Source organism: Ascaphus truei, chromosome 4 (genome assembly GCF_040206685.1).
Source record: "Ascaphus truei isolate aAscTru1 chromosome 4, aAscTru1.hap1, whole genome shotgun sequence".
Lineage (NCBI taxonomy): Eukaryota > Metazoa > Chordata > Amphibia > Anura > Ascaphidae > Ascaphus > Ascaphus truei.
Window position 1 is genome coordinate 404,766,495 of NC_134486.1, and position 21,842 is coordinate 404,788,336.

A 21,842-nucleotide genomic window follows, 5' to 3' on the forward strand; every position below is an offset into this window, starting at 1 on the left:
GCCTTGTTTTCTAAGCTGAAGAGAAGCTATTTTGTTTTGGCTGCTAAAAAGAAGCTATTTTGTTTTGTCTGCTGAAGAAGCTACTTTCTTTTTGTCTGCTGATGAGAAGCTATTTTGTTTTTGTGTGCTGTATGTTTAAGGCTCAATAAATAAGCCTTATCAAGGGAACCCGCGTGTGTGGTTGCATGTACCCTGCAACATTGACCAATTAAGAAACTAGTTTAAATATGCTTTCTTTATTCGCTTATTAAAAAAAAAATAAGTACTGGAATGTTTTGATATATTCTGGTAACACTATACATAAATAAATATGTTGCCAAATTGTGTCCACAATTTATAAATTGGATAAAAAAGCCAATCATGTGAATGTAAAAAAGTTTTTCTGTGTTAGCGGAAGTACCTACAGTTTCTGTTGATTACATAAACCAGTGGTTTCCAACTTTTTTTTGGTTAAGGAACCCTAGGTGAAATTCTGAGGATGATCTCTCTAATAGCACGTCTGAGATCAGATGCATTGTAAGGAACCCCAACCCTCTCTTATAGCGTGTCTGAGATCAGATGCATTGTAAGGAACCCCAACTCTCTAATAGCACGTCTGAGATCAGATGCATTGTAAATTCTTCTGTATTTGATACCATTTTCAATTGACCAGAAAATTGCAGGCAACCCTTTAGGGATACCTGGGGAACCCAAGAGCTAGGAACCCTGGATGTCCACCCGAGACCACCGCGTTAGTAACGGGGTCGCGAAAAACAAAATGGCCGCCGTGATCTGGGACTCCGTGCTGCCGAAGGGGGAGAGCTGAGATAACTCTCCCAGAGAACAGCGTCGCAATGGCAGGCCCCCCGCCCCACTCCCAGCAGCACTTACCCTTACCCAGCATCTGCAGCAGTTGATCTGTGCAGAGAAGCTGCGAGGGGGAGGAGAGCTCACAGGATGTCAGCTGTTTCTGAGTTCCTGGCCAGGGATCAGCTCCCTTCAATTCTCCCCCACAGTAGCAGAGATACAGGCAGGGAGAGGGGGGGCTCCCTGAGCCCAGCGTCACACCAAACCACAGCAGCACCCCCCCTCCCAAACCACAGCACCCCCCACCCCCCACACACACACACCCCACAGCAGCACTTACCCAGCATCTGCAACAGTTGATCTGTGCAGAGAAGCTGCGAGGGGGAGGAGAGCTCACGCAGCCTTTGCTGGGATGTCAGTTGTTTCGGAGTTCCTCGGCCAGGGATCAGCTCCCTTCAATCCTCCCCCCACAGCAACAGAGATACAGGCAGGGAGAGGGGGGGGCTCCCTGAGCCCAGCGTCGCAGCGGCAGGCCCAAAACAGTGTGCTGTGAGAGTGTGTGCAGTGTGCAGTGACAGTGTGTGCAGTGTGCAGTGTGTGCAGTGAGTGTGTGCTGGGAGTGTGCAGTGTGCAGTGAGTGTGTGCAGTGTGCAGTGAGACTGTGTGCAGTGAGAGTGTGTGCAGTGTGCAGTGTGCAAAAAATATAATTTTTTTTAAAAATTTATTTTTTAAAAACGGGAGCCACGTGAAAACCGCGTTATAATGGGTCGCGCTATAACGGGGTTTAGCTGTATTAAGCTCTGAAAACAGCCATTTTTACTTTGAAGTTGAAACCTTTTCAATATGTTTTGAAGCAGTCGCCTCCTGGTCAGGGAAGTTTTCAGTGCCATTGATTTCAATTGGGCTGAAAACTTCCCTGATGCGGAGAAAACAACTTCACAGCATATTGAATGGGGCCTAAAAGAGTCATCTGGAATATGTCAATCGACACGTCAGTTTAAGAAGATACTTGGCTTGTCACACATTACACAACGATATGGGGATTGGTTATATGGAACAATACGAAGCAATGACATTTTACAGTACAGTATAGAGACGGGCAACGGACTGATAGAGATAGTGATAGAGATGGGCAATGTACTGATGGCGATAAAAAAAAATGGTAGGTAAGTCAGTATTAAAAATATTTATCATATTATTAATATCTGCAGCCTTGGATGTCATTGATGTTTTAGGGGCAGCTAGTGATATGCAATATAAAATACATGAGCTTCACAGAAGGCAGAACTGAACTTCACCGTGTGTTTTCCTTTTAATCCCATCGCTACCCCTATCTCTGATATTCAGGAATAATGGGCAGTATGGGTGTTTTCCTTTATTTGAAAATGTAATTTAAAAACCTTTAATTTGTCAAATGTTTAATAATTGAGAAGATATTTTGTTTTATTTTGATTGTTGATTACAAAAAGAATAGTTTTGAATGAATTAAACCGTGAATGTCTTTTTTTCCTATTGAGCAAAAATATTTATCGTCGTAAATATCATTATCACTAAAATGTTCTTTATCTTATTGTGGGAGAATATGTATGTGAGAAGATTTTGGTTATACAGTATAGGAATATCAGTATCACTATTTATTTTGTGTTTATACTACTTTCAGATATTTATGTGAGATAATAGATATATCTCTGGTGTCAGTGGGCATCCTTTACAATGATTTTACACTTTTGTGCTCTTAAACAGATAACAGGTCAGGGTTTAATGTGAGAAACCCCAGCAAAAAAGGAGGCTGCGCTCGTCTGCTTCCTCCTGGACAGCTTTGTTGCACACCTTCTCCCGCAGCTCCCAAATCCTCCGGCGATCACCCGGGCCAACAGTCACAAGATACAAAAAAGTTGGAGCGCAGAGAGAAAAAGTGGTGTTAGACAAAATCACTTTAATGGGTAAAATTACATATGAACACTTACAATCAATACAGCTGCATCGCCCATGGGGTTCCAAGTCTATCCTCGCTACCACTGCCTCCCTCGGCAGTGCCTTGCTGCGAGTCTCTGCCCTGCTACAACCCGGAAGAGGAAAGCCAATACTAGACTCTCTCGCGAGATCGCTCCTCGGGAAGTGCTAGCTCCGACTGGATTAAGACCCCTGTAGGCTAAGGGTACCACTCATCAAGACCGAGTGTGTACCCTATATTCTAAGCAACCCCTCGCAATGTGGATAATGGCAAGAAAGTGCATAATTTGTCCCTGCACTTTTTGCACTACCACAATGGGTTAACTGAAGGCCTAAGCTTTAGAGGTTTGGAGGTAGTCCAAAAAGATATTAGAAAAGGGAATAGAGATCTAAAGTTACTCCAACGCGAACAATTTTGGATATATACACTTAAGAGTAAAATACCTGACGGTCTGAATGAAATGATAGAGCTAAACCCCTTTCTTAGATAGCTATATGAATCCTAATTTTATAACCAACAAGCAAAACATGAGTTTTAGGTTGAACAGTTTCTAAATTTTAGTTGGTAACTTTTAAGTAATTTTTAACAGGTGTAAGAGGATATAGATATTTTATATTTTATATATAAATTGTATAATTCATTTTCATAGCAAGCAGAGTAAGTGGTAATAGATTGGCCATTTAAATTATGCTGACTGACAGGTGATTGATTCTAGGATCTAAGTATAAGCAAAGGAACATTTTAAGGAACTTTTATAGTAATTTGATATAATGTTTTAAGGGATTTTTAAAAGTTGTGAGATAGGGAGTTTTTAATTTTTAAAATTTAATGTATATGTTATTATAAGAATTGTTTATATGTATGTCATGTTGAAAGTATATTTGTAGTCACAGGATCACTAATTATTCATTGCGACCAGCATGCACAAGTGTAATGGATTTAGCACGATTAGGGGGGTGGTGGCCTATATAAGGCAGCCCCCTGAGATGTTTAATACCTCCTGACGAAGCGCAAGATCGCGCGAAACGCGTTAAAAAAAAGAAAAAGAGGGGTTGCTTAGAATATAGGGTACACACTCGGTCTTGGTGAGTGGTACCCTTAGCCTACAGGGGTCTTAATCCAGTCGGAGCTAGCACTTCCCGAGGAGCGATCTCGCGAGAGAGTCTAGTATTGGCTTTCCTCTTCCGGGTTGTAGCAGGGCAGAGACTCGCAGCAAGGCACTGCCGAGGGAGGCAGTGGTAGCGAGGATAGACTTGGAACCCCATGGGCGATGCAGCTGTATTGATTGTAAGTGTTCATATGTAATTTTACCCATTAAAGTGATTTTGTCTAACACCACTTTTTCTCTCTGCGCTCCAACTTTTTTGTATCTTTTTTAATGTGAGAAACTCCTCTTTTGACACACAAGCTAGTAGACAGAGAATAGAAAATCTTTGATACTTGATTTGACCTGTAACAGTTTTAGTGCTCATTAAGGTAATTCAGGAGTGGCCAACACCAGTCCTCAAGGCCATCAACAGGCTAGGTATCAAAAGACTGAGACACTGATTGAGCCACCTGTGCTTAAGCAGGGACATCCTGAAAACCCGACCTGTTGGTGGCCCTTGAGGACTGGGGTTGGCCGCCCCTGCTCTTATTCCTCAAGATTAAGTTCCTTATACAGTATTACCGAAATGCTAAACATGCATTTCAATTGAATAAAGCCAAGTAAATGAGAACTTGAACACATTTTATTTGATGTCATACTTGCACAATGTATATTATTTACATTATATTATATTAAGAAACTGCACCAGATGTATCAAAAAAAAAAAATCCTGCTGATTTCCATCGTTTTTTTTCCTCCATTGCTTGTGCAGATGTTTTTACCTAGAATTGCACCACTTTTGCCGTGATATGTATACCCCATAGTTTTACATCCTCTGTGTGCCTGTTCCCAAGAAGGTACAATCTAATTTGGGGTCTTGTACTTTATTCTACACACTCGCATAGTACCAATAACCTGGTCACCAAAGCGAAGGCTAAAAAGTAGCAACTTGCAGTGTCGTAATCAGTTATTAGATGTGCAAATTACATATTGACAAGTGATGTCATCTGAATGTTTCTATTATCATTAAGATTAAAGAACAAGTTTTTCACTGTTTGGATTTTATTCGTATGTGATATTAACTTTTTAGATTTAAACCAGGTCCCACCCTGCCCTTAGGTATGAGAGTGACATTTTTCTTAGGCTGCCAGTTAACAAATTACAGCTAATACCTGTTGACTTATGTATTAAAAAGTCAGTTCACACCATTAAGGGCGTGCCATGTGTTTAAATAATGAAGTTTTAGGGCTGCGTCATTGCACTCATATATTTCCTTGTTTGCACTTATTATTTTTGTTCCACTATAACACTCTCAGCCATAAAAAGCACAGGTTTATGGTTAATTCATTTCTTATTACCCTTCACCTTTGCCTTAGAGAGGCTGCTGTTAAGATATTTGGCACAATAACTTTGCATGATGAGCATGTCGACACTGCCGGTATCAGGGCACGAAGACCTTGAATACAATTTTCTATATAATACTGTAAAGAGCAAATTTCCTATAATGCAACTTTAAAGCTGGTCGACTCTAAGGGCTAGACCAGAGGTGGCCAACTCCAGTCCTTAAGGGCCACCAACAGCCCAAGTTGTGGGGATATCCCAGCTTCGGCACAGGTGACTCAATCAGTGGCTCAGTCAACGGCTCATAACATGATGTTACCTAAAACACGAGCGGGCGTATTGTTCCTTCAGGTAAACTGCCAAGTTAACTAGATGTAAAAACAATGATCATTCTACTTCTTCCAATCACGTGACAATGTATGTATGTATGTATGTCTTTATATAGCGCCAAAAGTGTACTCAGCACTTCACAAAGAATACAGTACAGGGAATTATTATAATAATACAATAACCGCAGCAATATCAGACAATAGGAAAGGACATCCCTGCCCCGAAGAGCTTACAATCTAAGTGATATGTTGGGAGACTTACAGAGACCGCAGGTGAGGGAATAAGTGCAGTGGATGGCAGTGCTTGGCCACAATGGTTGGTAGGAGTGACTGGGTGTGGGACAGTAGACATGAGTGCAGGCTGCTGGGATGCTTGATTTGTGAGGCGAGTTTTAAAGGTTAGTCAGTATTAACAATATTAGCAGGGGAAGAGGTGGCAGGGAGCCGTGGGTGAGAGCAGGTGTGTATATGACTGGGTCCAGGATTAGGAGAGATCTCCAGCAGCATGAAGAAGTTATGCCAGTCTTGGCGTTACTCTGCTCCAGACCCCAAAATTGGGCTTTTGGTGGAGTGAGGAGAGGGAAATAATGCCTAACTGTGGCGTTACACCTATCAGGACACCGCAAAAGACCTATTTTAGTGTCTGGATTAGAGTAACAGCAAGTTTAGGGATAACTTTAAAAAAATGGAATGTGGATATACAATGTAATTATAACCCCTTATTTGCATGTTATCACAGCCATTTTAGTTAACACTATGCTCTTTTTATGGGAGAAAACATTGCTTAACACTATTATCCTTTGAAGATGCACCGATGGGTTTGAAGCAGCAATACGGGTTTCATTTTTTTAAATAACATTTTATTATTATTTTTTATTATAGGATTGAAGCAGACGATCTCTGTGGGCTGAACTGTGTTAATTTTAGCTCCAGGGACACCCTGCTTCCGAGATACATGTCTGTCTCTGTAGGAGGTGCCGATATCTCTTCAGTTTAAATGTCACGGTCACGAGGGGCAATAGAAAGCCTCACCTGATGACGTCACGGTTTCCTATTGGTACGCATGACGCGAGACATTTAAACTCCACCATTATGAGAGGCACATAGTTCCATGGCTGCAGAGATACCGACACCGCTACAGAGGTAAGTTTCTCTAGAAGCAGGGGGTCCACAATCTGAAATTAACACACCAGCTCTGAAGACCCCCCGCTTCAATCCTGTAATAATAAAATAAACAAGTGAAATCCGTATTGCTGGCAGAACACAAAACCCCAGCAAGCTCTTTTTGGGGAACCCCTGAGCCCCCACACAATATATATATATGTATGTGTCAAAAAGGAGTGCTATTGAGCGTAGCATATGTATACAACAGATGACAGAGAAGCCCAATGCTACATCCAACATGACAGAAATACACAGTAAAATACTTATATATTCTCTTGAAAAAGGGTAATTTAGTTTAACCCTTTGGCCAAAGCGTTGTAAGCCTGCGAGCCACGAGAAGGCAGACACCCGTTCGCAAGTCCTAACACTACCAGATAAAATACTAATATACCTCTATTATGATTACAATTCTCATTTACCTCTATTAGGAGGGAGAAAGACCACATTGGATCTATATCCAGTAGAATGAAAGGACCTACTAACTTGGGAAGTGGGGAGGGGCGGGCTTAAAACCTTACCTAACCTTAAATCCGTATTGCTGCTTTAACGTGACAATAAGTCACTTACCATGGCATTAACCTAACTTAACAGAGCTTGGTGGTCTGGGCCTAGGACTAGAAATTCCCTAGTTTTGTAGTGTAATGGCTGATTAATCAGATTTAAAAAAATATGTTTTAGCCATTAAATTGAAATATAATTTGCTACTTTGAGCCAGTTTTGTCTAATTTAGCGTTGATGCATTTGAGAGTGGTTTAGGTAGGGTTTTCAGTAGAGATGGGCGAACTTTCTTGCAAAAGTTCTAGTTTGCCAAGAAATCAGTACATCTTTGCAAGTGCAAATTTTGGCAGACGTGTCTGAGTTTGTAAAAAAAAAAAAACGCCACTGAACTTTAACTTTCGTGGCTTTGTGCAAAAAAAGTTACTGCTATTTTTTTTTGAAGTGAAACTTCTTTCGTGGCACCTAGTCCTGATAGAACAAAACTGGATAGATGGGGGACGAAATGTGAAACGGAAGTGACGTCACGTAATGGACGCCGCTCCTAATCGCCACCGCACTCCCCACACACACCCCCCACACACACCCGGCTGCTGACATATGCGGCGGCAATAGCCGCCGCCGCTCCTAACGGCCCGCCTAACTGTTCCACGACCGCTGCCATGCCGTGCATGCGCAGTTGTGATGGCGCCGCTGACGGACGCCACACATGCGCAGAAGCGGCTGGCAGCGGCGTCGTTTCCACCCACACGCTCCTAACGCCCATTGGCAGCGGCGCCATTCAGCCCTCCACTGGCACACGGCGCAAACCCCGGCGCAACCCGCGCGGCACAGGGACTCGGTCACTCATGCCCGTGCCGGGCGCATGTACCCCGCGGGGGGTGTGTGTGTGCAGAATTTGCGTGGGGGGGGGGGGGAGAGAGGTGGTGCGCAATGTTATACCCCGCCCCTGGCTGACCCACCCCCACACCCCCACACACACTGACTGACCCACCCACACCCCCACACACACTGACTGACCCACCCACACCTCCACACCCACTGATTGACCCACCCACACCCCCACACCCACTGATTATTTGCGTTTTGTCAATGAAATTGTATTTTGATTTTTAATTAAAACATCGCCAATACAAATACAATTTCTGTGACAAAAGTCAAAGAAGTTTCACTTACTATGCGCGTGCACAGCACACACAGCTTTTTTTTAAAATTCATTTGTGCGAACTTTCGTTTATTTCGCACCAAACAAAATTTTCAGGCAGATGTTGCCACAGTATGTTATATTTTTAGGGCTAGTCATTTACTGACCTAAAAGTCAGTTTATTTCTTGTTACACATTAGGTGCATACAGTATGTATGATAAAATGAGCCCATGTTTACTAAGCTATTGTGAGGATCGGCGTGAGGCCCCGCACCCATCACGCATCTCGCGACGCACGTCAGCCACAACCTGCGCCCAGGCACCGTGTTACTAGAAGGATAAACACTGCAGGGATCGTCTCCAGGCTCCGCCCCTGTGACGCATCCCGCGGCGTCACAGGTGGCGCGCGTCGGCCGCAGCCTGCGCAAGGGCGCCGCGCCGCTGGGAAGAAACACTGCGGGGACCGACTCTGTGACGGCATGGGCGGATCACAGCACGCTCGAATTCGGAAGCAGGCACTATGGGTTAATGCAATCCATTATCCCACAGCTGTTACTGACTCTGCCCCTGCCTATCGGAACAAAGCATACCTATGATGCTCACTCCCTGCAGCCTCCCCATTGGCTCTCTCTGCTTTATATGCTTGGCCAGCATCTTGGCAAATTGGCTGAGCATAAACTTGTTTTCATTTGTGTGCTTACCTCCAGCTTCCTGTTGCCTTGTCTTGTGTCGCTTTGTGTATTTTGACCTCAGCTTTCACCCGGACTCCTGACTTCTCTGACCCCTGGACCACGGCTACGGACTCGACTATTCTACTCTCTCTACCCCTGGAACCCGGCACCGCATCAACCAATCTGACCTCTCCTACCCTGACCCGGCTACACGACTACCACTCTGCACTCCGGATGTGTCTGCTCGGTTGTTGGTTGGTGGCTATCAATATCCCCACCTCGGCCTCGAGGTCCCGCCTTGTTTGAGGTGAGCACGCCGTGACAGCTATGTCATAGGACACCTTATGGCTTAGAACCGCTTATTAAATATGGACCATAATGTCTTATCTAACACAAATGAAGCACTGTATTTATCTAGCAACCAATCAGAGCCGGCAATATTGTTGCACGATTATGTCATGGCTTTCTATTGGCCCCCACAGTGATATTGTTTTTCACAGACCAAAATTCTTGCAAGTGAATTATCGTAATGAATTATCTCAGGAACGAGTGGGGGGGGGGGGGGGTGTTCCTGGAGTGCTGTGGGTTATTTTATTGCAAATACAGTCAAGAAATGATTAACCATAAGAAACCATAAAAATGGCAGTCATGTTATTTTACCCTGAAAAATAAAAGTGTATATCTCTGGTGTGCTAGAGCATTACAAAATGGGAGGTAAGAGTCACTGCATTACAAAGTATTTGAAAGGAGGTGGCAGTTATTATATATTTTTCATAATTGGCTGCCAAGAAGTAAAGGTCATCTCTATAGCTATGCACTATAAATGTGCTTGGAACATTTAAGCCTGTTTAACTTGTTTATTAATGACCTTGAGGTTGGCATAGAGGGCAAAGTCTCCATCTTTGCTGAGGACACTAAGGCTGGGTCCCCAGTGGTCACGGTAGCATGCGCGGCGGTATGTGTGCCGCACACCAGACACTCACCTCCTAGTCAGGCAGGCCCCAGTAGCTCCTTCTGTGTGCGCTCCCCTCTCACGATGGCGCGTCTGCCGACAGTGAAGACAATCATTTTGTCTTCCCATGCCACGACGTGGTCACAAGCTTGGCGGGCAGCCAATGGAAGGGCATATATGCCCCGCCATGGCCATGCCCCCCATCATGGCGCCCCTCCCCCCGGCATCCCATCGCGGCTGTCATCTGACCGCGCACGTGCAGCAGTAAACACCGGGGCCGTAGCCTAAATTGTGTACGGTAGTACAATCGGAGCAGGATGTAATTTCTCTCCAGAGGGACGTGGGGAGACTGGAAACTTGGTCAGGTAAATGGCAGATGATGTTTAATACAGATAAATGTAAGGTTATGCATTTGGAAAACAAGAATAAACAGGCGATTTACAAATGAAATGGGGATAAATTAGGGGAATCCTTGATGGAGAAGGATTTAGGCCAACGTCCTGCTGGAGGCTGCTGCACGCGCATGGCGTTCTGGCGGTGTGTGCACAGCTGAAAACCAATCTGTGGTCTGTTAGCAGCGATCGGCGGGGCGTGGCCTAAACGGGGCGGGTGGGCGCGTCCATGACGGGGGCAAACCACAAGATGCAGGGTTTGAGCACAAAAGAACTCTATTACTACACATACATTATTTCCCTCCCATTGGTTTGAACTTGCTAGGCTGCCATTGGCCTACAGTTGCCTTTGAAAGGTATATAGGGATATACCAAATAAGTAAACATGGGAAGGATGTTTATCCAGGAAGTAATTTGATTGCCAATTTTTGGAGTCAGGAAATAATTTATTTTTCCCCTTTATGGAGATATCATTGGATGATATTTCACTGGGGTTTTTTGTTTGTCTTCCTCTGGATCAATAGACTGCTCTATAAAGTCAGTGTCTCTCGTTCAGTTTCGTCCCTACCTTTGGTGTTGGCCATAAGGTAGCACTTCGCGGAAGTACAGAAACAGAGAAACCGCAGGGAGCTGAAGGCGCACCAGCCCCTGTGCGAGAGCCCCGCTGACCGCAACACTCCGAAACCTCAATCGCCAGAGACCTATCCAGCTGTTATCGTACCATGCCCTATTCTAGGGTCACCGTGTGAGTTACCATTTGTACTTACAAGTGTGTTGTTTAATACACTGTGACCCTCTGCACAATCCTGTTTCTTTCTGTTTTTTTTGCATCCACGTGAGAGTACTTGTTACTCTGCCTGCCATCCTACATTCAAGCCACATCACTGAGAGAACAACCACAAAAGATTCCCTTTTGGGATTTAAGGCCTGTTTATTTTCCCTTAAAATGTGAGTGTACATTTGTGTGGAAATTCATCTATCAGGCCCTCCCCTGTTTCACAAAGAATTGCACTATTTTGTGTTTTTTCTTCTTTTATGCACTCACCGGTGATCTGTGCTCCCCGCACTCTTCACCGTGCGCTCTCAGGACAGCCTCATAGAGGCGCATAATTTTGATCGCGCCGCGAGCGCAGCCCGTTAACCATGGACGCAGCCTTACCCCTCACTCAGTCTTCTAAAGATTGCTTATATGCCTGACAATGCTCTTCTTTTGCAATGTATATAGGCCTGGTTCTATGCCTATTTTGTCTTGGACTTGAAGCTGGTGGCAAATAGTTACACATACATTTAATTTCTTCAATAAGCGCAGAATTTCGAGTTTCAGATTATTATTTTTATTTTCATCTACTATTTAAAATTCATTTAAAAAGTTTTTTTTTTTTTTTTTTTTCCAATTTCCCCCTTATAGTCGAAACCTTAAGAGGTATCATTAGTGTTACCCAATATGGAAGAAACACAATATTACTATTAAACAGTCATTTTTTCTGCTTTTGTGAGCTATGGCTTTTTCTTTTCCCAAAGGAAAAACACAATTGTCACCACATCTGCAATCTCCATCTCTAAAAAGCTTACACTCTCTACCTGTTTGCAATTTCTGACATTTTGGTAAACATATTTGTCAATTGCCACCACAGGGGTAACTAGACAGACTGCTACTTTTTTTGTAGTAGGGATTGTCTCGTATAATTTCGCTGGATGGCAATGCAGGACATATCTTAATATGCATGATGCTGTCTTTTTCAGAATATTAAATATCTAAAAACGTAAATTAGAATCATTAATCATATTAATTACTTGACAGAATTCAGTCAAGTTCTTTCTCTAGTAGTACCACCTCTTAAAAGGAGCAATACAGTAGAATCCACTTTAATCAGAAAAATCTCTAGTTTATTCTACCAGTAAAAGCCACATACAGCACCAGATGAGTAAACTGATGTGACCTCATGCTCTGTGTTTATAAACTGGATGTCATGTGAAGGGATTATTAAGACATTCTGGCTTTTCTGGTGAGGTGACTTGCTGCACCTGTGAAAATATTATCAATCATCTGCAGTGGCGAGAAAAAGTTTGTGAACCTTTTAGGATTTTCACATATTTCAAAGCTAAAATGTTGTTAGATCTTAATCTAAGCCCTAATAATAGATAAAGATAACCTGATCAAACAAATGACACAAAAATATGATACTTTTTCGACATTTATTTATCCACAAATGATTCAATATTCAATATTCATGTGTGAAAAAGTATGTGGACCTTTTGATTCAGTACCTGGTGGCGCCCCCTTGAGCAGCAATGACTACAACTACTGTAACGTTTCCTGTAACTGCTGGTCAGTCTCTCACATCGGTTTTGAGGAATTTTTGCCCATTCCTCCTTACAGAAATGCTTAAACTCCTCTGCAGCCATTCTTTTGTAGATCTGCTTGTGTGTTTAGGATCATTGTCTTGCTGCATGACCCACTTTCGCATCAGTTTCAGCTCACGGACGGAAGGCCTGACATTCTCCTTTATAATCTTCTGATACATTGCAGAATTCATGGTTGTGTCAATGATGGCAAGCCGTCCAGGTCCTGAGGCAGCAAAGCAGCCCCAAACCATCACACTCGCACCACCTTACTTGACGGTTGGGATGATGTTCTTCTTTTTTCGCCAAACATAACATTTCTCATTGAGGCCAAAACGTTCTACCTTTGACTCATCTTTCCAGAGAACATTGTTCCAGAAGTCTGGTGGATTATCTACAGTACTGTATGTGCACTTTGGTGAATTTCATAGAGGTCTGGTCCCCTCATGTCTTGCTGTCAGCACACTGCCCTCCTGTTTGCTCAAGACTCCCTGAGTGCAGTTTCAGCAGAAGTTTTTAAACCTCACTGAGACAGGATGCGTCCCTGTTACAGGGGTTCACAAAAAAAAATTCTCGCCACTGTTCATACTGTACTTCTAATACTGGGAATACTGCTTTGTTGCAAATATAACATTTATAAATGGTTGTTAGGGTATGCTTTACAAATTGTAAGTTATTCTTTGTAGTTTGTTTTCTGTGTTAGTACCTTTTCCGTTTTCTTAGATTATCATTACCTTTCAAACACAACACATGGTGAAACTCAATCTCGGTCCATTGCAGGTTAGCACCCATTTTGTAGAAAAGTTCACATGGTCCTCATACTGTAAACCGCTCTAGCACACTCACATTTTATCGTCCTCTTTCACTCCCATTCAACTTGTCTCTTTTACTCACTACTCTCACCCTCTCGCATGGTTTTTCTTATCCTGACATTGAATGTGTACACAAAACTAAGGCTTATATCGGGGGTGGGGAACTCCCGGTCTTCAAGGGCCACCAGCAGCTCAGATGCGCAGAATATCCCCGCTTCATCACAGGTGGCTCAATCGAAGACTGAGCCACTGATTGATCCACCTGTGCTGAAGCAGGGATATCCTGAAAACCTGACCTGTTGGTGGCCCTTGAGGACTGGAGTTGCCCACCCCTGGCCTATATGCCTTAAGCTCCATTGGGGCACTTAACGTCACATTAATAGTAATGCTGTATCCACAAAGGACAATCACATCACGGTAAGCCATATTTTCTCCTGTAAAGAGCATGTTGTTATCTAGAGCAGGTGTTGGTGATAATCACACGAGTCGTTATCCTAGCATCACCTATTCAGTAAAGTATGGTAAGGTTAACAAGGGGACTTAACGATACCTTATTTAAGTTCTAGCTAAACTTGATGTTACTCCCATCTAGACCCTGAAATAGGGCTTTTGCAGTGTCTGGATGGGTGTAATGCAAAACCAGATCCAAAAAGGAATTAAACGGCCCTCCACAGGACTTGACAAATATAAAAAAAAAGGTGTTTAATGGTGGAAAGATCAACGTTAGGACCAAAACATCAGTCTGTCCACCATTAAACACCTTTTTTTTAAAATATTTACCAAGTCCTGTGTGTGACGGTGAAGGGGTACCCAGGCCATTAATAAAAGTATTTGGCCCGGCTGGGTGCCCCTGAACCAGATTGGGTTGCAGAGCTGACACTCTACAATTCCCAATCAGGGTAATAATACTGCAGATTGTAGTCAAACTGCCTGTCTCTCCCCCCTGGTATAAGGGGGTGAGATTAATACCATGTAACGACTGTATAAGCCATGTAGCAGGGTCCCTTGAGTCATATTATAAATGTGAAGTGTCAGCTCTGCAGCCACTGCGAGTTGAGAGCCTGTACATGCATTAGAATTGTCTGTGTGCGTCCGGCTAGGGATAAGCTTACCACACGCGCTAAAATGAGCAAGATTGGCTGGCTGCAGTTATATTAAGGTGTAATAATATGTCTAAAATGCATCCGCTAGGAATAAGGGGCCTCTAGCACTGTTTAAAGGGTTAATTGGATAAGTGTGCCGGTGGTTATGTGGTCGGGCCCGGCATTACAACACTATCACTGTAACCGCAGACAAGCAAGGTAAGCCTTAACCGCAAGCTAAATTGGTTAAGTGGTCTGCGGTCAGGAAAAGATGCCGGATTGCAACAGTGTATAATGTGGTCTCATCATTCAATTAAGGCTAATTGGTAAAGTACGCCTGCGGTTATCGATTGAGTCCGGGCATTGCAACATTGCATCCCGGCCCCAAACCGCAGACCGGAGAAAAGTTAAACCACAAACCACATCATAGCCCACACATAATTAACCAGCTAACTTTTGATAGGAAGGTGCTAGCTTTTTAATTTTTGGTATGCAGAGTGCTAGGGGGTAGACATATAATCCAGTATAGTTGTGAGACTGTAACATTTATTTAAAGGCATAAATGAGAAGTAGCTCGGAGTTTAGTGTGTTAAATTGATACTGTAGGAACCCGGACATTTACATTTCAGCCAGGCAGGACAGCGGATACATTAAGCATTCACTATTGTCATTTATGATCAAGGATGAGTCATGTATGATGTAAGTCCGGACTTCTGAGACTCCCTGTGGACCTGGGGAAAGTGCTAAATGTCAGGAAATATATATAAACAGTTTGCCTAGCATATGTCCGGGCATCCTGGAGAAAGGTAGACATTCTTCCGCCGTGCAAGGGGTCTTGGTCAGGTATATTAAACGGGCTAAGTGTGAAGTTAGCGCTTGACCCATGGCATACCGTGAAGCCCTTTGCCCGGCTGCAGGAACTGTTGGCAAACTTGCCATTGGATGGGAATTTGCTTTCCACGCCAAGATTGGCTGTGTATTACCCAGATAGGCTTGGGAGGGTGTTATAAGCCCGTGCAGGCTATCGGGCGGGTATTCAACTGTGTTCTTCTGTAATCCATCGGAAGGTATAGTGTGCGGTACATAGACTATTCCATCGCAACCAAGGATTGTACCCCGCTACGAAAGTTCGTTAGCACTAAGGACTTGTAAACAAATTCTGCAAGAGCAGAACGAAGATACTTCTTTCAGCGGAGCAACAGGAGCTGCAAGCGGCACCCCTAGCCAAAGACTGTTTTTTCGTGTCTTGTTTGCGTATCAACCCCGCTCCTGGGAATTGATACCTAGAGACTGTATTTCGTGGACTTTCGTTCTGGAAACCATTTATTTCGTTTTACCTCATTCCCTTAAGTGTTATTTCGTGTTATCTTGTAAATCAAGCTGTGTGTTTCTTGTGTGAATAACTTGCAATTTATTTTATCTCACGTTTTGTTCAGTCAAAGGATCCAGGTATTTTTGTGGGATAAGCACTGGTCTCCCGTGACACTGTGGAGAACCGTTTTATTCCTTTTTGGATCCGGTCCTCCAGTGATTACCACTGCGTGGTGTAACTGTGCACCCGAGGCAATACAACAGATACAACTATTCTCCAAGTTTCTGGATGGGTGTAATGCCCCAGTTACATGATTAAATAACAGCATTATTTCCTGGAGTTATTTCCCTTTCCACTCCAGCAAAATACCTATTTTGGGATCAGGATCAGAGTAATCCCAAGACGTACGTAACGGTATTGGAGGATAGTGCAACGTTGTGCTACAATAACATGATGTTAAGCCTATGCTGATGAGATGTAGTGCACACATTGTTCTGGCATTTATTTAGCTTTGTGTATAACCCGTTAAGTCAGGACATATACTATCCGATCCTGTTTAAGATAACATCATGTCATGTTCCCCAGGCAACTTGACAAATCGATAAAATTGGCTTCCCTGCAAAGACTTGATTACCATTAAAATAAATGTACTTCTTTGAGAAAAAAAATGATGTTTTTCTTTTTACCAGGTGGTATGAAATCCATGCTTATCAAATGCTAATTGTTCTACATTTCTATTAGTTTGGCTATCAGAATTACTTTAAAATAAAGAACAAAAGGATTTCGTTGATAAATATTATGAAAACTTTCCGAAGCATTTGGTTGCCTCGGAAACTTTAAAAGTATGAAAAGGTATTTAGAAAATAGTGATGCTGTACGTGCTGTGCTTCTTTTTATTTTTTTCAATCACCAATCATCTATATTGAACCTTTTAGCATGCCTCTGTCATTAGATCACTTTGATCCTCAGAGTCCCTTCAAGGCTGCATACAAACATTTCAAAGTGGTCATAGAGATTTGGGTAAAAGGCTAATAACCCACAACTTTTTGTAACATGGAAACAAAGACATCGACCGCAAAGAACCAGTCTAGGCCCACCAAGTCTGCCCATTTTCTTTAAGCTGCTTTAAAGCCTTAGACTCTTATTTGATCCCTGGCTTTTTTCCCATGTCTATGGTATGTATGTATCCCAGGCATTTTAATGCAGGGAATGGTGGTTTATTCTTCGCCCAAGTAATTTCTTTGGACCTTATTTTGTTAATTTTAATATATACTCTAAAAAAAGAAATCCATAAAAAAAAAAAAATACAAATAAATAAAGTAAAACGATATATTTGTCATTTAATAAAAGTAGTGATACTCCTGGTTTAGGAAATACATGTTTGTAGCTGTACTCAGGACCTCCTAGTACCGATTTATACTTCCACCACTTGTTACCTGTTAAACTATAAATAAACACAATACAGATGTAGCCAGAGGTAACTTCCTCAAACCCACTAAGCCTTGTGTAATAGATTTTTTTAATGCGACACAGAGATAGGTTAGGCTGCAATATTAATGCTATATTATTCATTACAGTGCCAATCAGGGCTGCAGACAAATTTCCCGGGGCCCAGGACTAGAGTTACAGCGGTGGTTTTGCGAGCCCCCCCCCCCCCCCCATTTCACACCTCCCTCACTCTGTCTCACGCTTCCGGCGCTGATGCTTACTGGGCCTCTCTCTCATGCAGGCACGCGCCAGGAGCAGGGCCAAGCTTACTTCCGGCACGTGCCGACAGAGAGGCCCAGTGTGCGCCAGTGTGGGACAGAGTGAGGGAGGCCTGCAGCTGGGGGAGAGCCAGGGCCCGGCGGCGAGAGGACCGGTTGGCCCAACTTGCAGCGCCGGCCAGGCCCCTGCAGCCACCGGGCCGGGACACCTGTCCCGGCTCTCCCCCCTCCCCTCCTGTCAGCAGCCCTGGTGCCAATATTGCTTTTATCGTTAGTCTACTGAAAAACAATACAGTACTATACCACCTGCGTTCTCAAACTGGTTTCTGATGGCTTAGATTGAAGATGAGAATTGACTAATATACATTTTAAAAGACTCTTAATGGAGTAATCCATGCAAAAATGTGTGTTTTTTTTTAAAATAAATCAGTTCTGTAGTATTAGATAATACTTACTAAAAAAAAAAAAGGTTTTATAATAATAATAATAGCATGTTTTTGTATAGCGCTGCTAGTTATACGTAGCACTTTACAGAGGCATTTTGCAGGCACAGGTCCCTGCCCCGTGGAGCTTACAATCTATGTTTTTGCTGCCTGAGGCACAGGGAGATAAAGTGACTTGCCCAAGGTCACAAGGAGCCGACACAGGAATTGAACCAGGCTCCCCTTCAAACTCTCAGTGCCAGTCAGTGTCTTTTACTCACTGAGCCACTCACTCTCCCTTATTCAACTCAATGCAATGCAATTTTTTATGAGTTTTAATATACTGCGCATCCTTTTATTTCTATTGCAGAGTTTAGCTCACCTCCCAAGCAGTGAAAGATATTTGGAGCACTTTCCTGTTTATGATAATATTAATATAACACAAAAATGTCTTGGTTAGCGCTCTCAGTGTTAACCAGTGAATAAAGGTGAAACAAAAATGGTACTCCCGGGTTAATTACAGTAGAAGAGAGAAATGGCAGAGCTCAACCAGAATCATCCAAAAATGAGAATTAGGAGGAAAGTGCGTTATCCATAAAAAGATTTAATAGTCATGGAAGGAAAAAAGGCAAGGCATTACCCTACCAACATGTTTCATGCTACACAGAGCACTTTATCAAGGCATATATGCCCCTACAATCAAGATTACATCCCAGACCTCATATAGGATTCATCATCTTTATACCATTATCATCATAGCTGTACACGGTTCTTAGCACCACGCATTATACTCCTCCTCAGTGGTAATTAAACTATACTGTGAATAGTGATCTACAAGAATAATATTAATTATGAAATATAAATTTAAAAAAGTGAATTATCAACAGAATAAATTGACAATATTATAAAAGTGTGTGGGACTCTATGTCATAAACCTCCACTCAACCCCTTAGGAAATTTTTACGTGTAGATAGTTTTTTTTCCAAATGATCAGGACAGCACCATAAAAAAGGAAAAAAAGAACAAACAATAGCGCAATAACATAAAAACAAGTTTGCTGCAGGAACTGGCAAAGTCTGGTGGAGGGATAAATTAAGGCATATCACACACATGGAATGAATCCTCGATGATCCAGGTGGAAGGGGGATCTCAGGAGAAAAGGAGAAACACAATAGTGCAGATTGCAATTCAATTTTATGTGACCAAGTAAAAACCTAAAGATTTTACACTTACAATCAGTGCATTCTGTAGCGCACTATTAAAATGTAACAGGACAGGAGTCAGATCTACTGAATATGAGACTTTCCCAAGCCTCACCACCTCCGTGGATGTGTTGGCGTGTCGGTGTCTTGGTGTCTCAGATGGACGCTGTTCGCCAGACGCAAATATGAAATGAGAGGAGACTGTGAGAGATGCGTTCCCTGTTCCCAGGCGGCCGATGCTGGAAGTATCAGAGAACCTTGCCTGCTCGCGAGATGCTGACGCACACATCCACGGAGGTGGTGAGGCTGGGGAAAGTCTCCTATTCAGGAGATCGGACTCCTTTCCTGTCAAATTGTAATACTGCTCTAAAGAATGCACTTATTGTGAAGCAGGATCTTTGCTGATCGATCACAGAGAACTAATCGATCGGAAGCTTAGGTAATTCGTTTTCAATAGAGGCAATCAAAGGCTGCATATATTAAAACAAAAAAAAATGTTTATTTATTTTATTTATTGAAGGTAGAAAAAACAGGATATTCAGCGCTCGTGCTGTGTGATGGTGTGGATGATCCCTTTGCAGCATGTACATAAGGCGTCTCCCCAGAAACTCTCAAATCTAGGTGAACCCCCCTTAGAAAGGGGGGAAGGCACCCTGAAATACAAGATAATAAAAAATGCACAAATGCGCACCAGGGATTAGTGGAAGGTAATTTATTAGAAATACACAAAAACTGAGGGGATCCAACCCCACCTCAGAACAGCTGTGCAGCTGGACGGCTAAGTACTACCAAGGAGAACACCTGATGGTGACTAAACCCTAAGCTGCACAGTATACAAATATAGTAAAATTTATATAAAAAACATGAAAGAAAAAAACAAACAGGAAAACAACCTATCAACAGATTTGTATAGAAACCGCCATAGGGTTGGGCACTGGCAAGGGGAAACGGACACTCACACTGTCTCAGTGCAATAATACCAATAACTTTTGCAGGGCTATACTTTAGCCCATTATCTGAACACCTAAATCAACCTTTTAGCACTCCAAATGTGTGCTCAATGACAGAACGCGTAGATATGTGTGCCTCATTGAACCGTATTTCTACTGCAGTCTGAGGATTAGCAAGGTGCGATAGAAGCCATGTCAGGCATCCATACCCTACGTCACCTATGTGAACATGAAAACAGTAAGCTTTATTGTATTTTGGGACACAAGAACACATGTATGAATCGTGTCAACACTTTATAATGTCTAGAATAAATGTATCAAAAATGTTTTTTTGTCACAACGTGTACAACTGTTCTATGCTCGTAAGCTTAAGTGTTTAAAATGTAAGTTTGGAAATCACCTAAGGCCTCGGGCATGGTCAGCGCTTATGCGCTGACCCGTGCTGAGGCGCGCTGCTGTTCGGCACTGAGCCCCTGCAGCCGCAATGAGAGCAGCTTTAGCAGGGGCTCTCGCACGCGTCCGCACGCTTGGGGAAGCGTGTGTCTGACGGAGTTTTGAAATTTGGCGCTCGCCAGAGCGCAGGGCCGGTCACGTGAGCGGTTCACCCAATGAGAGCGAACCAGCTCCGTGACGTCACTGGCCCGCCCCCAGACCCGCCACGCCCACGGGCGGCGCGCTGTGTAAGCACCGCTTTCCCTGAGCCTCAGCGCGCCTCCGCACTGACAAACCTACTATGTCCGAGGCCTAAGAGCCATCCATCTCCATATCTGCTCTCTTCAAAATACCGAGCACTGGATGAATGACTCAAGATATGTGCATCAAGACATGATCCTGGAAAGGCAGAAACCACATTCAGAATTGGCATTGTAGCCTCACATACCATCTGCACATTGAGGGAATGACCGTTTTTTCCTATTATGGAACTCCATTTCCCTCTCTCTGGGTGGGTCTAATGCTACATGCGTGCATTCTAGTGCACCCATCACATTGGGGAAGCCTGCTAACTGGTAAAACCCACTTTATATCTCTTGCAACTCAGACCTTTCTTGGAGGAAACAAATATATTTTGCCATGTGTTTCTTGATAGCACACAGAATTTGATTGAAACATAGACTGCGCTATTCCACTGACTGCGGTAACTGTATTCGGAAAAGAGCCTGAGCCAAAAAAAAATCATGAACTCTGTATTTTCACCAGGCCAGGAACAGCATGAGTCCTGCCAGTACGTGACTCTAATTCTGGTCTTATACGATCATAAAAGGCCAGAATAGAAGCTGTTAAATGTGAACTGATCAATCATCTTTTCCTCTTTATGGCTTGGTCCCCACCGGCTAGCGAGCGCTGCCTGGACAAGAGCTGCCTCTCAATGGGGGGGGGGGCCTGCTGCGAGGAGGGGGCGCCGCGAGTTTTTATTCCAGACCCAAAATTTGAGATGGACACGGATGAAGGAGCGGTAGGCCACGCCCCCCGGCGGTTCGGCCAATGAGGGCGAACCTGCCGGGTGACGTCATAGCCGCGCCCCCGCCACACTCCCCCTATCTTTCCCCCTGCAGCTCACTGCAGACCGGGGAATTTGGCTGCACGCGCCGCCAGCCTCGCAGGCGCGCGTGCAACGCAGACAGCGGGGCCGTAGCCGAAGGCCCTGCAGAGTCTGATGAGGCCGATAAACTCTGACTGGCCTAGGAGGCACCACTCTCG

General features: G+C 43.6%; 1 protein-coding gene across 3 annotated transcripts in view; it reads left to right on the forward strand.

Annotated features, from left to right (window-relative positions):
- Positions 1-21,842, forward strand: part of C4H8orf74 (chromosome 4 C8orf74 homolog) — a 71,430-nt gene that overhangs the window by 7,592 nt on the left and 41,996 nt on the right. The gene's annotated exons all lie outside the window — the stretch shown is intronic.